This window comes from Paroedura picta, chromosome 7 (assembly GCF_049243985.1).
Source record: "Paroedura picta isolate Pp20150507F chromosome 7, Ppicta_v3.0, whole genome shotgun sequence".
NCBI lineage: Eukaryota > Metazoa > Chordata > Lepidosauria > Squamata > Gekkonidae > Paroedura > Paroedura picta.
Window position 1 is genome coordinate 73,460,777 of NC_135375.1, and position 16,033 is coordinate 73,476,809.

The 16,033-nt window shown below is 42.4% G+C and overlaps 1 protein-coding gene across 3 annotated transcripts in view; it reads right to left on the reverse strand.

The window, feature by feature from the left end:
• RFX3 (regulatory factor X3) overlaps positions 1 to 16,033 on the reverse strand; it is a 214,897-nt gene that overhangs the window by 178,441 nt on the left and 20,423 nt on the right. The window lies entirely within an intron of this gene.

The following is a 16,033-nucleotide window of genomic DNA, read 5'->3' on the forward strand; positions in this document are numbered from 1 at the left end:
GGTTGACATTTGCTAAGGTTTTAGAAGTCTTTAATGAATGCTGCCCTTTTATGTGATATCACAGTATAAAACTTCTATGCCAGGCTTGGCAGACCCAGGAGACTGGTGCTATCACAGCTTGTAGCAATGCCATTGTCAAAATGCATCCTTGAAGCATACCATTCTTAATATGACTCTTCTGCAAACAGCACAAAAGTCATCCTTCACTCAAACATGTAGTTCATGGGGTTAATCCAGATAAGATTTAATTAGATAACTTCTAAAATGTATAGTCCTCGACTTCTCTGTATGATTGCAAGTTAATTAATATCTTCCAGATGCAGACTTGAAACAAATGTTTTGGCAACTTTGCCCCCCCCTCCGATATAGCTTTTTTTTCCTTCAAAATTTTGAATTATATCTTAAGTTATATCTTTGACTTCATATCTTAATGGTATCTGGTAAAATTAAGGCTGAATTGGATTTTTTCTTTCTAGTCATGATTGTGCAGATTCATCCAGCTTCCATTTCTCCCAATTTCATCTCTGGTGCTGTTGTTATTATTATTTAATTTGTATACAACCCCTCTCAGGGTGGTCCACAATAGTAAAATCATATACACAATAAAATATTGCAATAATAAAAACCAATAAAATACAATCCTAAAATACAGCTTCAAACTCTGTCCCAATGTTGTCGTGCTCTAGGACTGGGGGAGGGGGGGGCTATGCTGTTATTCTCACTTGAAGTACAAAGACATACTGACAATTTGATCCAGCCTTCCCATTCTTCCTAGAGTCAAAAAGTAACTTGCAGTTTCTGTCTCCGCCACTGGGCGGTGCCCTTCAGTTCTCCTCCTGCTCCCACTGAGACATTCATCAAATTTCTTCATAAAAGCGCTGTTTTTTTCGTGCCTATTTTCTTACAGGCCACCACTCCTGTCCCCTATGTCGTGTTAGATTTTTACCACATTGATCACTATTTCCCTCATAAGAGAAGACTGAGCAGAAATAGGGGTTAAGTAGTTCAGCCCTCTCTTCATCATCTGTTATAATTTCACTTTCTTGTCCTCGCAGTGGTCCTATGGTGTCCCTATTCTTTTTCTTGCTTGAAATATAACTAAAGAAGCCCTCCCCCCTAAAATAGGTACCCACCAAGTTACAGATGACATTCCCCAGGTATTTGGGTGCAGTGCATTGCCTGGTGGATGGCAAACCAAAGATCACCCTGTAGCAAAGGGAGTAAAGAATCCAATGATAACATTCTAAAACGGTTCACCACAAGGCACTTATTATGTGGCTGAAGGTAATTACAATAAAAACCTGGTGATGAAGGATGAGAACGCAAAAAGTGGACTGCCCCTTTCTGAAGCAGATCTGTGACCGCAGTGGCAAGACTTGTGCTCTAAAGTGCCCCAGAGGGATTATGGACTGTTGTACCCCGGGGAAGAACAAAACTCAAGTTATATCCATACTTTATTATGAACTGAACCCATGAACTTGTGGCAATTAATTTCCAATCGTGGAGAAAACTTTACCTCTGACCCAACAAAGTACTCAGGTCTGGTCATTGGTGACCAATAAGACAGAGCTTGGTAGTTATATGCAGCTGGGGCTGAATGGTGCCTGCCCCCTCTGCACCTCTGAGCAGTTTTGGGCAGAAGAAAAACTTCAGGCTCTATGCTCAAAAGGTCTGTAAGACCTCTGACTGTTAGAGCGGAAGTAAGGTCTACTCCAGGATCATTGTGTAAGTTGTGAAGGGATCCCACTGGCAATACCCAATGACTCTGCCTGCAGTTTATAATTTCACATGCATTTCAACACATCATCAGTTTGTGTGCCGAAGAGGTAAGTACCCTCAAATGGGTATCCTGGGGCAGTGTAGAGCACAATAGCCAGGAAAATCTTCTGGCCACTGCAGTGGCCATGGCTCAATAGTGACAATCAGTGTTATGCCAAGCAGAGTTTACCTGCAGCTTGATGAGTTTATTACCCTCAGTGACTAAGGCCTCCAAAATGGACTTTTGATCATCAGGCAACTTGTCAATAAAGGTTTTTAATTAGTCCCAAAGAGACATTTGGTAAAGACTACTAATAGCCTACAGATTGATAACCTGCAGGCCCATGGCAGCAGTAGAATAAATCTTTCTGCCAAATCCGTCAATTCTATGGCTAGCCTTGATTGAGGGGGCAGAATGCTGTTCATTTCTAGAAGAACAGCCAAAAAACAGAGGTAGGCTTGAGACATAAGGACACCCCTCTTCCCTTACAGAGGTTGTCCAACTTCCTTGAACATGCGGAAATGGAGCCTGGGCTGTCCCAATTCTGCTTAGCCACTTCACTAATGAGATGCAAGGCTACTCGGCCAGATTCAGATGCTAATAGGGCTTCCATTAGGAATTCCTCAGATTTATCCTGAGAAACCTTGTACTCTACCTTTAAAGCATTGGCCATACATATCACTTCCGAGCAGTAAAACCTGAGATCATCAGTTGGGAAGTGGGCAAGAAGTTCCCCTACAGTATCAGAGGGGGAGGACAATGGAGCAGGCTCATCCCCTGAAAAATAGCTTTCCTCCCGCTCACAATCAGAATCAGGAGGGGCAGAGTTGAGAAATGGGGGGTGCTATTCCAAACAGAGTAATCTTGAAGGTGCTCTAGATTAATATCCTTCCCTCATTTATGCCACTTTGCTGGCACCATCATCGGGATGCAGCAATCCTCTGATGTCAGAGACTGGGGATGAAAATGCCTCAATGACGTAGATAACGCATGCATGAAGTCGTTGTTGATGCAGTCTGCAGATGGTGAACAGGCAAGATGACGTTTCAGTGAAAAGTCCTGCAGTGCTTGTAGCAACGGGATCACTTCAACGAGGGGGGCCAGTGTAATTGACCACAATCAGCTTTGGGTCAAAGGTAAAATGTCTCAACAATGGCCAACATCCCCCAGGGTCAAAGTCACATATATCCATGGAGACCGAGACAATTACTAGAAAATAACTCAGAGCTGATGACGGGAACGGCCTTTTGGAGTTAGAGCGACATTCCTTGGTGACTACTGGCACCGAGATGAAGATGGACCTGCAGGGGTCCATCATAGCCACATTAAGGCATGAGCCCTGGATTTCTTCTTGTGCTTGCTCAAGTACCAAGTTCCACCTCAGCCTGGGGCAAAGAGGGACATGGGAGCAGCATAGAAATGGTAGAAGAGCCTTAAGCCGATAGGTCAGATTGAGATCTAGAAACAGCTTTTAAGGATCCCTCCCACAGCTCTGCCTTCAGGCATCTAGCCCTGTCATATTTTGTCTTTGTCATAAAATCAGAGTTGGAATGGAACTCCAGGGTCATCTATCCCAACCCCTGCACAATGCAGGAACTCACAACTACCTGCCCACCCACAGTGACCCCAATTTCATGCCCAAGTGATCCCCCTGATCAAAAATCTCCAGAATCTAGCCTGGTGTGGAGGAAATTCACCTACCATCCCACAGTGGCAATCAGAAATGTCCTGGGTATGCAAAAAAGGGCCACAAGGGCCACACACCCCTTCCTGCCCATCCATTCACAATCTGCCTAAATTCATAAAAGCAATATTTCTGTCAGATGACTTTCTAGCCTCTGCTTAAAACTTCCAAAAAAGGAAACCCACCACCTCCCTAGGAACCCTGTTCCAATGAGTAACTGCTCTAGCTGTCAGGAATTTCTTCTAAGTGTTTAGTCGGAAATTGTTTTGAATCAATGTAATGCCATTGGTTCTGGTACAATCCTCTGGGGTAACTCTGCACCATCTTCTATATGACAGCCCTTCAAGTATTTGTATATGGTTATCATATCACCTCTTAGCCGTCTTCTCTCCAGGTTAAACGGACTAAGCTCCCTCAACCTTTCCTCATACTTGGTCTCCAAACTTGGTCTCCAAACTTCTCACCATCTTCGTAACCCTCCTCTGGACACACTCCAGTTTCTCTACATCTTTCTTCACTCAGTTGTGTCAATTGTCTACAGCAAGGGTGGGCAAATTGTGGCCCTCCAACTGTTCATGGACTACAATTCCCATGAGCCCCTTTCAGAGGCTATACCTTGAGCTGGAGGGCCACAATTTGCCCACCCCTGGTCTACAGGCTGGGCACCCCGAGGAAGAGTGGCCTTCACCCGAACACAGTAAACAGGTTGTATTTTCATTCATTTGGGCAATTTTGTCCCCACCTTGGCCGCATTTTTGAAGAGGGCCATAGCGAAAACTCCACAAAGAACTCAGGAAAGGTAGATAATCTGTCAAAGAGATATCGAAGTCACTTCTGGTATTATTTTTCTGTCAGAATAAGAACTCATGCAGATGAGGCAAAATATTAACGTCTTCTCCAAAAAGCAGCAGAAAAAGAACTGAGGGGGGAATGTTAGACCCTCCTTTATCACGGGACTTTGGTTGGGAATAATGGCCTTTGTGAGGGTAGGGATGAGCATTATGGGGAGCTTCTAAAATCTTATTATAAGCTGCTAGTTCTTCATAGCAGCCTGTGCAAAGATGCAGATCCCATGTATGACTGCACAGAAACCACAAAGATGAATGGTCTTTAATCTTAATGATACAGAGAAGACTTTTGGCATTTTGTTGCTTCCTTTTACCGAGGATCCTTTTCTGAGACTATGAAGGAGTAGAGAAGATGGAGCAGCTGATAATGAAGCAAAAGAACATCTAAGAATGTTCAAACTTTTCCTCACAATAAAGTGCAGAGGCAGGAAACTTCATCATGCCTCACTTGCTTTGAGAAATAAAGTCAATGGGAACAAGATTCCACCCTGTACTTTTCACCTAAGCAATGTCTTGCATATAATTTGCTTACTCAATAAACGTATAGGGTCTATAGTTCTGTGGATCATTCCTGTTACCTTTTTTGTAGATTGGAACCACCAGTGTGACCTCCCACTCTTTCGGAAGTCTGCCTGATCTGTCAATTACTGTGAAGAGCTTGGCTAGTACTGGTGTCCACCAATCAATGTTTCTCTTTATTAAATCAGGAGGTACTAAATCATAGCCAGGAGCTTTACCTGATTTCAAAGTTCCCATCAGCTTCCTTATTTTATCGTCATGCCTCTGCAATAGGCTTATTCGCCCCTTTGTCACCTAAGCAATGGTCATAATTGTCTGAGACCTTTGACTCCTCCACATGTAGTCAGCTGAGTAACCTTGGGCTAATTACAGTCTTGATAGTGGTGTTCTCAAAAACTACCAGTTGTGGGGAGAAGACTGTAAGCTGCTTCGAGATTCCTTCTGATAGTGAAAAGCAGGGTATAAAAACCAACTCCTTTTCTTCCTCAATGGCAGGAATATTTGATGGTCTTCTGTACCTCAATTTTTTTTTCCAGCAATGCTGAAACCTTTCCGTTTTTTCACTGGTCTTTGACAGGGGCCTACTTTGTCCACCAAATATTTTAAGGGCTTGCCATCTCTGATCTTCTCTGTGTCTTCTAATTGCAAATATGGGGGGATGCCTAACAGTGAAATTAGGCTACCCATGTTTCAACTAGAAGTTTCAGCATATTCAGTAGATTCCACAGGTATGAAGAATAGTATTCCATTTAAAATTCTAAAAAGAACAAAAAATAAGTTTCACAAGGACTGACCATGGTCACGGCCACGCAAGAAACAGGGAATGCTGAAGGCATCTATTGAAATGGGTGGGGGGGAGCCACACATCTATTAAAATGGGAAGGGGGGGAGTTGGAGACTGAGGTATACTGATCCCAAATTTACCCATGTAGCAAAGCAAGGTAGAAAGACACTCTTGCTAGCATTATAGAAATCAGGTTCAAGCCTTCACAAGTAGCTTTCCTCTCATCTAGACAAGGAATTCAGCATTGAAAACTAGTTATAACAGGTAAGGTCCAGGATAGAGTGAGAAGATAGTCATCTAGCCTCTTGAGATCACCAATATCATGCTGTTGCACAAGTTTAAGAATTCTCCCTTTATTCTCATCCTTCAATTCCTTGCAAGCTCCCTAAATGTTATAAACCACCCCGAGACACTAGATGCGATAGGACACTCCAGCAATGCAATAATAAATAAATAAATATTGCTAAAAACTGCCACTTTGCCATACAACTACGCATGCTAGCTTCAGTTCAAGGATCTAGCCACCCCACTATGCACATTCAAAGACAGTGCTTCTAGAGATATATATTCTCAACATTTGACCCTTTTATGTCCTACTTTTATATAGATACCAATTTCATGAAAGCTAAATTAGAAGAATATCCTGAAATGTTAAAGCCTCTAGCATGGATTAAACAGCCAAATTCAAGCAAACTACTTGCTTAGCTTGTTCTTTTAAAGATTATCGTTTCAACATGAGGTACAAGTGAGTAAATTATTCTGAAATTAGCCTAAATTCAATAAAGTACATTTCAATGTGAAATGTCAAACAAAAAATACAATAAATATCATTGTTGAAAACACAGGTGCTGAACAAGGCAGAATGTACTCTTCAAGAAGATGCAATACTTAACTCACATTTCATCATGCTACTGTTTATCATACTGCTTTTTTAAAATTTCAAAGTAAAGATAAGTCCAAAGGGATCAGTTTAACAGTGCAGGCAGATCCCTAAGAGAATAACCTTGCTACAAGCAAGACAGATATATAAACAGAATAGCAAGGACAGCTCTTTAGAGAAAATAACCTTTTATGTCCACTAATAAGCAAACTATGGCCACTCAACAGCATCTACAATATTTGCTGGCGTATAAGACTTTTCCCCCCGGAAAAAGACTACTTTTCCCCCCCAGAAAAACATGCCTCCAATTGGGGGTCCGTCCTATACGCCGGATGCACTTCAGTTGGGATAGACATAGCTGCCCCTAGTGGCCTCCCGATACCTGCCCGGTGCCCATAGTGGCCTCCTGATGCCTGCCCACCTCATTCTACATACCATCCAGTATCATGCAGTATCCAGCTTGGCCGTGGTGGGTCATCAGTGTGGCTGTGGCAAACATCAGCAGCTAGACAGGGGTGCCAGCCTTTTCGGCGTGACTGGCCAGTTCTGCTTGGCGGGAAGCAGTGGCGCTCTGGCCCACCCCTTGCCTACGCAGAGCTCGCACATGCGCACTGGTGCTGGTCACAGGGAGATGCAGGAGCAGGCCGGGTATATAACAAATTCTATATTTTGAGTGGAAATGTTGGGGGGCCATCTTATACGCCCAGTCGTCTTATACGCCAGCAAATACGGTATATACTGCAAATGTTTCATGTTATTCATAAAGTAATTTAACACCTCAAATGGCAAGGCTGTATCTTTGGCTCAAACATTCTGAAATCAAACTCCTTTTATTCAACCATAAACAGGTTGGAAATAAAATAGCTGGAAAATATTTAAAGATTTTAAGAAGAGTTGGTTTTTATACGCCACTTTTCACTACCTGAAGGAGTCTCAAAGTGGCTTACAATCATCTTCCCTTCCTCTCCCAACAACAGACACCCTATGAGGTAGGTGGGTCTGAGAGACCTCTAATAGGTCTGTGATCTGTGAGGACTGTGACTAGCCCAAGCAGGATGCAAGTGGAGGAGAGAGTACATTTTGCTAGTTTCCTGCAGTTACTTAATAGTCCTTAATACCTTAAAAGGTTATTAACATATGCAAGCCTCAGCTTGTCCTGCTCACTGCAAAGTGCCAAACTTGTATCACTGATGAAAAAGTACAGCCTATCTAAACACTAAGAAGAAATAAGAATTCTAGTAAAAAGCATCCTGTTAAGTAGGCGTGGATAATTTCAGGCAAAATGTCAAGTTTCATTGTGTACTTAAGCTATTCAGAATGGCTGGTATCATTATTACAAAAACAACATTACTGACAAGTACCTTAGTAAGTCACATGGGCCCTTCCACCAATCTCTGGAATATAACAGAAACTTCAAGAGGGTAAATATAACTAGAATTATGGCTCAATATAATATATTTACTTGTTCAAGCCATGATTTAACCAGCAAAGAAACATCTGTCTTTGAATAAAGGGTTAACTCTTGATAATTAGAAAATTATTAAAATTAATGTTGCATAGAACTTATATAAAGTCAAGCAATCTTCTTGTGGACTTCAGATTCCTGAAAATGGACTTTCATTTGCCATGCATGCACATTTCCCTGCGCATGTGTAGAGCTGCCGCGCCTGCGCGTTAGCGCCCGCTGGGGGTGCAAATGCCCGCATGCAGCAGTTTCGCGCAGGTGCGGAGTTGCCGCACCTGCGCGTTTGCACTCCAAGAGGGGGCACAAACATGCATGCATGGCAGCTCCACGCATGCACAAAACTGCCACACACGCATTTGCGCCCACCAGCATGCCGGTAGCCACGCCTCCCTCCCCCCACCCACCCGTAGCGAGAAGCTCACCGGGCCGCTTCGGCAGCCAATTTGTTTGCGACCTGGCGAACTTCTCGCTGCGGGAGGGGGGGAGAGGGAGCCGCAGCCCGCTGCCAAGGCTCTCGTGGCCTGGCAGCAGACCGCTGACTAGGGGTTGATGACCCCCACCCTAAACCATCAAATTAGATGGAGCATTATACATAGCTATAACCAGCCCAGGTAAAGGTGTACACTTTAAATCTTAGTTGGAAGGGATCTCCAGGGCCATTGGAAAAAATTGGGAATTTTGGAGACTACCAATAACATTAAATATATTGTTTTAGATTGAGTGACATGCTTTTAAAGAGAAGGTGGGTATGATATAGCTATGTAGAGTTCTTAAATCCAAGGTGCATTTCTACCTCTCAAAAGGTGAGTAATCATGAGGGGAGTTTGTAGGGCTTTTACTGCTTCTCAGCTTCTCCTGATTTCCTTCTTACCTATTTCTTCTCTCATGGTTGATCTTTTCACCTCTCCCTCAAACCATTATGACATTTATATCCACAGATAAGGTAACAAGTAGCTTATTACCCTAACCTGCTGAAGGATAAAAGATCAGAGGGAAATGGTGTAGAAGGTACATCAAAGCCTCAGAGGAAAACTCTTAAGATTCATTGAGAACTGAGTTATTTGTAACTAATAACCACAGAAGAAAGGAGACAGCATCTAGATGAAACTAAGGTGTATGTGTTAAAGAAGCATAAGGCAGATGAGCTTGCAGTTTTCTCTCAAGTGTTGGATCCATTCGCAATTTTGCTTGTAGAAAACTAAATCATTATAACTTTTCAATGCCATAAATATCTCAAATATTACAATTTACATGCTAAGTTAGTTACAAATGATGTTTCTGATGATAAAGCAATACAATTAATTTAGGGTTGATAGGATAGCAAATATTGCATATATTTTAATTTTTCCAAAAATATCTGTGTTTTCCTGCAGCCACAAAATTTCCAGTAATTCTACATTTCTTTGCAACAAAATCCTGGTTCAGTGCTAAGTACGAACCAGGCTGCAAAATATGGTAAACAGAACTAGAAACCAATATTGGATTCTCAAACCTCAGTACTACAGCACTGCCACAAATGTCACAGTAGAATTCTCTGCAAGGCCAGCAAGACAAAGCATGAGATATCCTCTTAACTTCTTCACTACTATTTACAAACTCCTCTTCCACAAGTTTTGCCAATACTAATGTGTCCTGTATTGAAAGTCCTGTGCTCACAATACTGTCCTGTCCAGGGAAGGAAAGAATAGGGCTTGTCATTTAAGTTTTCTATGCAAGAATCATTTTTCCTCTCCTCAGTATTACAGAGCAAGTAAATTATTTTGTTGCTTTATTTTTAATCAACACATTTTGTGAAATACAAGGTTACATCCAATCAGTTTTTCAACTGGTGAAAAGTAAATGATGTATCACCTTTCAACTATCAAAAAGGCTATGGTGGGGACCATGGGACTTTCACAGACAAAAGCTGTCAGGCCAAGACTGAAGGAAGAAAGGAAACGCAGAATGACTGAATGTAAAAGGCTGGCTGAGCATAAAAATAGACTACATCCAACCCTTTATAAAGGATTCCAAATAAACATATATAATAGTCCTTTAGATGCACGTGTATGTGTGTGCACACAAGTGCACATCAGAATTCCCAAAGACACCATAGAACATTGAGGTTTAAAAGCCACAGAAAGAGAGAGCTATTAAGCCACATTCAATTGTATTACCCCTTTTTCTTACATCTCTTGGCACCATTATACCCACTAGAAAAGCCTTTAATATTCTTTTTTATCACAAGCTGAATTGCTAATTTATGTCACCTCAGAATGTAAGTGAAATGAAATTCAACTTTTAAAATTTTTGTAGAAATATGCTTTTATATATGAACAAACTACCAACCATTACCCGATATACAGGCAGCTGAAAAGCACAGAAAACTAGAAAAATAAAATGTTGGAAAAAAGTTATGTTACTGAACATAGAAATGGAAAGCATTTTGTATATTCTAGGCAACTTTTTCCTTATGCACCTATTTTGCCTTTTGAAATGCACATCAAAACAACTGTTAAATGCCAACAATGTAACTGTTGTCCTTTCTCCTGTTCATGTGAACTGACAAGGCAAATGTCACCTACAGCCATAAAAGCTAAACACTGGCTATCAAGCGGGGAGAGGGGGATGCAGAATCTTAAAACTATTTTAAATGTGAAAAACCTATGTGTTGCAGAATGTCACCTGCCACTTTAATTCAACAATAATGCAGAATCATTCAAACTAATTTCCTGAAATATCAATCAGATCCTACTCTATATGGGTCACTCCATTGCATCCAGACAACAATCCTGTGTGGTACACTAAGCATGCAGTATACAACTAGCTCAAGGCTACACAGCAAACATGACTAAGCAGGGTTATGTGCTTAAATCTCTATGTCCAACACTCTATTCACTGGCTTTCATGTTGGATCAATGCACTGCATGTACTAAAAAACAAAAACAGACTATAAATATAATAAAATATAATAAAATAATAGGAGCCTCTTGTGGTGCAGAGTGGTAAGCGGCAAAAATGCTGTCTGAAGCTGTCTGCCCATGAGGTTGGGAGTTCCATCCCAGCAGCCGGCTCAAGGCTGACTCAGCCTTCCATCCTTCCGAGGTCGGTGAAATGAGTACCTAGCTTGCTGGGGGGGGTAAACAATAATGACTGGGGAAGGCACTGGCAAACCACCCCGTATTGAGTCTGCCATGAAAACGCTAGAGGGCGACACCCTAAGGGTCAGACATGACTCTGTGCTTGCACAGGAGATACCTTTACCTTCACCTTTATAATAATAAAATAAATAATAAATAATAAAAATAATAAAATAAAAAATAAGCACTATTTTAAAGGTAACAGAAATAACAGATATCAGTGATGTCCTTACACCTGAATATGTACAATCCTTGAACACTGGATCTCAAGACTAGCAATGCAAGAAGGAATACATGAAACCCCCAGAGCGGCTTGAGCAAAACTAATACGTTTGAACACAGACATAAAAATTTGTAAATGCAAAGCTCTTTTGGCAACCACAGATTTATTATTTGCACCTTGCATTTTCTCCTACCTGAGCCAGGTCAGCTAAATGTATACAAAAGATATCTTCCACAAACCATTGCAGCAGATATCATTCTCACAAAGATATTGCTGTCTCCTAGTTGATGCATATAGCTCTATCACCTTTTCTTCAGAGTTCATTAATCTGCCTTGTTATTTTTCAAGTAAGTTTGTGCTATGAAGAGTATCCGTGGTGTGCTAACACTGGAGCATAATGGCTAATTTAAACACAAAGCCAGCTACATAGAACGTTGCACAGATAAGCAATTTTAGCCTACCCAGCATCATGTTTAAATTAAGTCTAATTCCAAAGTACAGAAGCCACATTATTTGTTTGATTTACATTCAGAAAGCTGGTTTTCAAATCATACTGTACTTGAAGCTGGAAAATGAAGCACCGTATGAATTTTCCAATCCCTATAGAAATTGCTCTATTCAATATTAAAATTCACAGTAACTAGATAGATCTAAGATAGACTCCAACACTTCAGGAACAAAGTTGTAACTTACTAAATCAATAAGAGATTAATGTATGAAACTGTTCTGATAGAGTAAAGCCAGCTAAGTAATTTACCACCTTCCCCTGTCCTTTTTCTTCCTTCTCCTCATCTACCTGTGCTGCTGTCTGCACCTTCCTGTCATTGGAACTGCTGGCACCACTGCAATTTCTAGCAAGAGAATCAAGCACTGTAAAACAGCAGCTACACGTGCCCCCTCGCACCAATTTTAACTCACTGGTTTAACCGTACAAATATTAATCCATCATCATTTAACCATACATTGTGTAGAAAGTAGTACAAGAATAAAAAGTAATTTAGAAAAACAATACTGAAACAAACAGTTCTTAAACATCCTTAGGCTGCCTACTTCTTTAAGGCAAAAGTGCTTCATGATTAATATTCAATGAAGATATTTTAAGGAGCAACCCCATTTTTTTCTAAAACTCCTTGGATAAGCACTTCCAAACTACTTTCCATATATACTACTTATCACATATACACACCCAAACCTCTTGAAGAAGCAAATCTGATGGTTGGGGTAATCCATTACACAGATTAAGTCTACAATCCTGGCAAATCAAACTGGCATTATGTACCACCATTTTGTTTTCTTTCTTTCTTTTACTCCGAAGTATGCTAACCTCATACCCACTAGTGAAAGTAATTAACAGATATCAATAAGACATTTCATTTATGCTTTACTGCTATTCTATTATTATGATTATTATTATTTAATTTCTAGACCGCCCTTCTCCCAATAGGTCTCAGGGCGGTTTACAACATAAATAGTTAAAACACAATAAAATCCCCACAAAAACCCCAATTAAAAGTTACATATAACATATCACATAACATATAGCGGCGGTGGTCACAATTCTGATCTTAGTTCAGCCTGGGGGAGAGAATAATGTTCAGAAGAGGGTGGCACCAATACAATAGATCTAACCATGATCTCGGTGTTAGAGATCTCAATATTGGAGGGGATCCTCTGATCGATTAGTGGGAGAGCTGCTCTGGCCTCAACCACATGCCTGGCGGAAGAGCTCCGTCTTACAGGCCCTGCGGAAAGCTGGTAGATCCTGCAGGGCCCTTAGCTCTTCTGGGAGCTCGTTCCACCAGGTTGGGGCCAGGACTGAAAAGGCCCTGGCCCGGGTCGAGGCCAGGCGCACATCCCGTGGGCCCGGGACAACCAGTAAATTCATACCCGCAGAGCGGAGTGCCCTGCGGGGGGCATAAGCAACCAAGCGGTCCCGCAGGTAGACGGGACCCAGGCCGCGTATAGCCTTAAAGGTCAATACCAATACCTTGAATCTGATTCGGAAACAGACTGGTAACCAGTGCAGATGACGAAGCACCGGCTGAATGTGGGCCCTCAAAGGTGTTCTAGTGAGGACCCTGGCAGCCGCATTTGGACCAGCTGTAACTTCCGAGTCAAAGACAAGGGAAGGCCCGCGTAGAGCGAGTTACAGAAGTCTAATCTGGAAGTGACCGTTGCATGGATCACTGTGGCCAGGTGTTCCGAGGACAGGTAGGGCGCTAGTAGCCGGGCTTGGCGAAGATGGAAAAATGCTGTCCGAGCTACATTGGTGACCTGAGCCTCCATAGAGAGGGAGGCATCAAATGTCACTCCCAAATTCCTGGCAACTGGTGCAGGTGTTAATTGCACCCCGTTCAGGCATGGGAGGCGCGCTTCCTGGTCCTGCCCTCTTCTGCCCAGCCACAGGACCTCCGTCTTGGAGGGGTTGAGTTTCAGGCGACTCTGCCTGAGCCATCCAGCTACCGCTTCCAAACAGCTGGCAAATGTATCCGGGGTGGAGTCCGGCCGGCCGTCCATTAGGAAGTAGAGCTGGGTGTCATCCGCATATTGGTGGCAACCCAGCCCATAGCCCCGGACCAGCTGGGCTAGAGGGCGCATATAGATGTTAAAAAGTGTGGGAGAGAGTATCGCCCCCTGCGGAACCCCACAAGGGAACTCACAAGGGCTCGACAAACTCTCCCCCATTGCAACCCTCTGCGTCCGGTTCTGGAGGAAGGAGACCAGCCATTGAAGCGCAGTCCCCCTTATTCCAGCTCCGGCGAGGCGGTGTACCAATAACTCGTGGTCGACCACATCAAATGCGGCCGACAGGTCTAGAAGCACGAGAATGGCGGAGCCGCCCCGATCCAGCTGGCGCCGGATATCATCCATGAGGGCGACCAGCACGGTCTCCACCCCGTGGCCAGGGCGGAAGCCAGACTGGTATGGGTCGAGGGCCGAAGTTTCATCCAAGAAACCTAGGAGTTGGTCCGCTGCGGACCAACTAACGGTCAAATTAAGGTTATGGGGACATAGTACAAAGATTTTACTTTTCCATCTGAAGAATCTTACATCTAATTTAGGATATCACAAAAGAAACAAACATCAGAAGCAACTACTATGATAAGGAGAACAGACATGAGATCAATCAGAGCAATAACTCATATTATTTATTAACAAATAACTTGTGATCTCACCTTTGTTTTTAAAGGGCTAATGAATATTTAATGAATTCTACAGACTGTGCCAAACTGGCTTACTTACAAATAATGAACAGAGTTGTCAAAATTGAATACAACGCCTTAACTCGTAAACAACAGAAACATACCATGAAGCAAAGAAAATTATAACAACGCTTTGCACAATTTTAAAATCAACCAAGCAGGTTATAATTATACATTCCACCTAGAGTCTTCTACAGGTGCTGTGTTGGATTAGCTTGATATCAAAATATCAAGCAATCACTTTATTTATTTAACTTTAGACTAGGGACAAAGCCTGTTGCATTCAGGAATACAATGGGCACTAGATTGGAGGGTGGGGTGGAAGAACTCGCTTCGGCGGCCGATTTGCTCGCGGCCTGACGAGCTTCTCGCTGCGGAAGGGGGCGGGGAAAGGGAGTCATGGCCCGCTGGCAAGGCTCGCCCGGCACCGGGCGATCCCCCACTGAGCAGGGAGCTGGACTAAATGCCCTGTATGGCCCCTTCCAACTGCATGATTCTATGTTCTGTAGGACGGCCTCTCCCACAATTTCTTCCCAAAAACATTAAGGTCTAGTGATCAAAATTTTCTTAGGATCCCCATCCCTAAAGAAATTAGTCACACTACAACCTTGCGGAACTATGCTTAATGACATCACAGTCCGGTGGGACCTTAAACAGTTCCACAGGACATGTAAGACAGAGCAGGGCCTATGTTTGGGGCCTTGAAAACAACATCAAATTTCTGTTGCCCTCGCTACCCAAAACCACACAACTTCCATCCAAAGATTATACTATATTCCCCCCCCCCACGCTCCTCTGAATTAGACGTCTCAGGCAATTGTATTTTAATTTTAATTTTTAAATCTATGAAAATTTTATGTTTTATTTGTATTGTACAGTATATTTTATGTCATCTGCCCTGAGCCTTAGGGGAAGGGTGGAATATAAACATAAGAATAGTTTCTTCTGATTTAAAGGAAGAATTGGCAAAAGCTACATACAAATAGTAGTTAATGATTTATAGGTTGGCACAAATACATTTAAAGTTAACAAGTCCTTGTTGGAGATACTCCTGCAGTCCAGCAGCTTTCATACTTATGGTTTGTACCTCCCCTTTTGAACAAATTTATTTGAACCTAATTCTAAATATTTATGACTTTATAGGATACAGCTTTATAAGATGTCCTGCTTTCTGAACAATTGTGTTTTAGAAGAAGAAAAGTTGGTTCTTATATGCCGCTTTTCTCTACCCAAAGGAGTCTCAAAGCGGCTTACAGCCACATTCCTTTCCTCTCCCCACAACAGACACCCTGTGAGGTGAGGCTGAGAGAGCCCTGATATTACTGCTCGATCAGAACAGTTTTATCAGTGCGAGCCCAAGGTCACCCAGCTGGCTGCATGTGGGGGAGTGCCGAATCAAACCCGGCATGCCAGATTAGAAGTCCACACTCCTAACCACTACACCAAACTGACTCTTTAGAAGACCCTTTCTGTTTCATGCTGGGGATTTTTATGAAATTTCATCACCACAATTTTTAAAAATTTAAGGCTCTTCAAAGTGATTTTATTC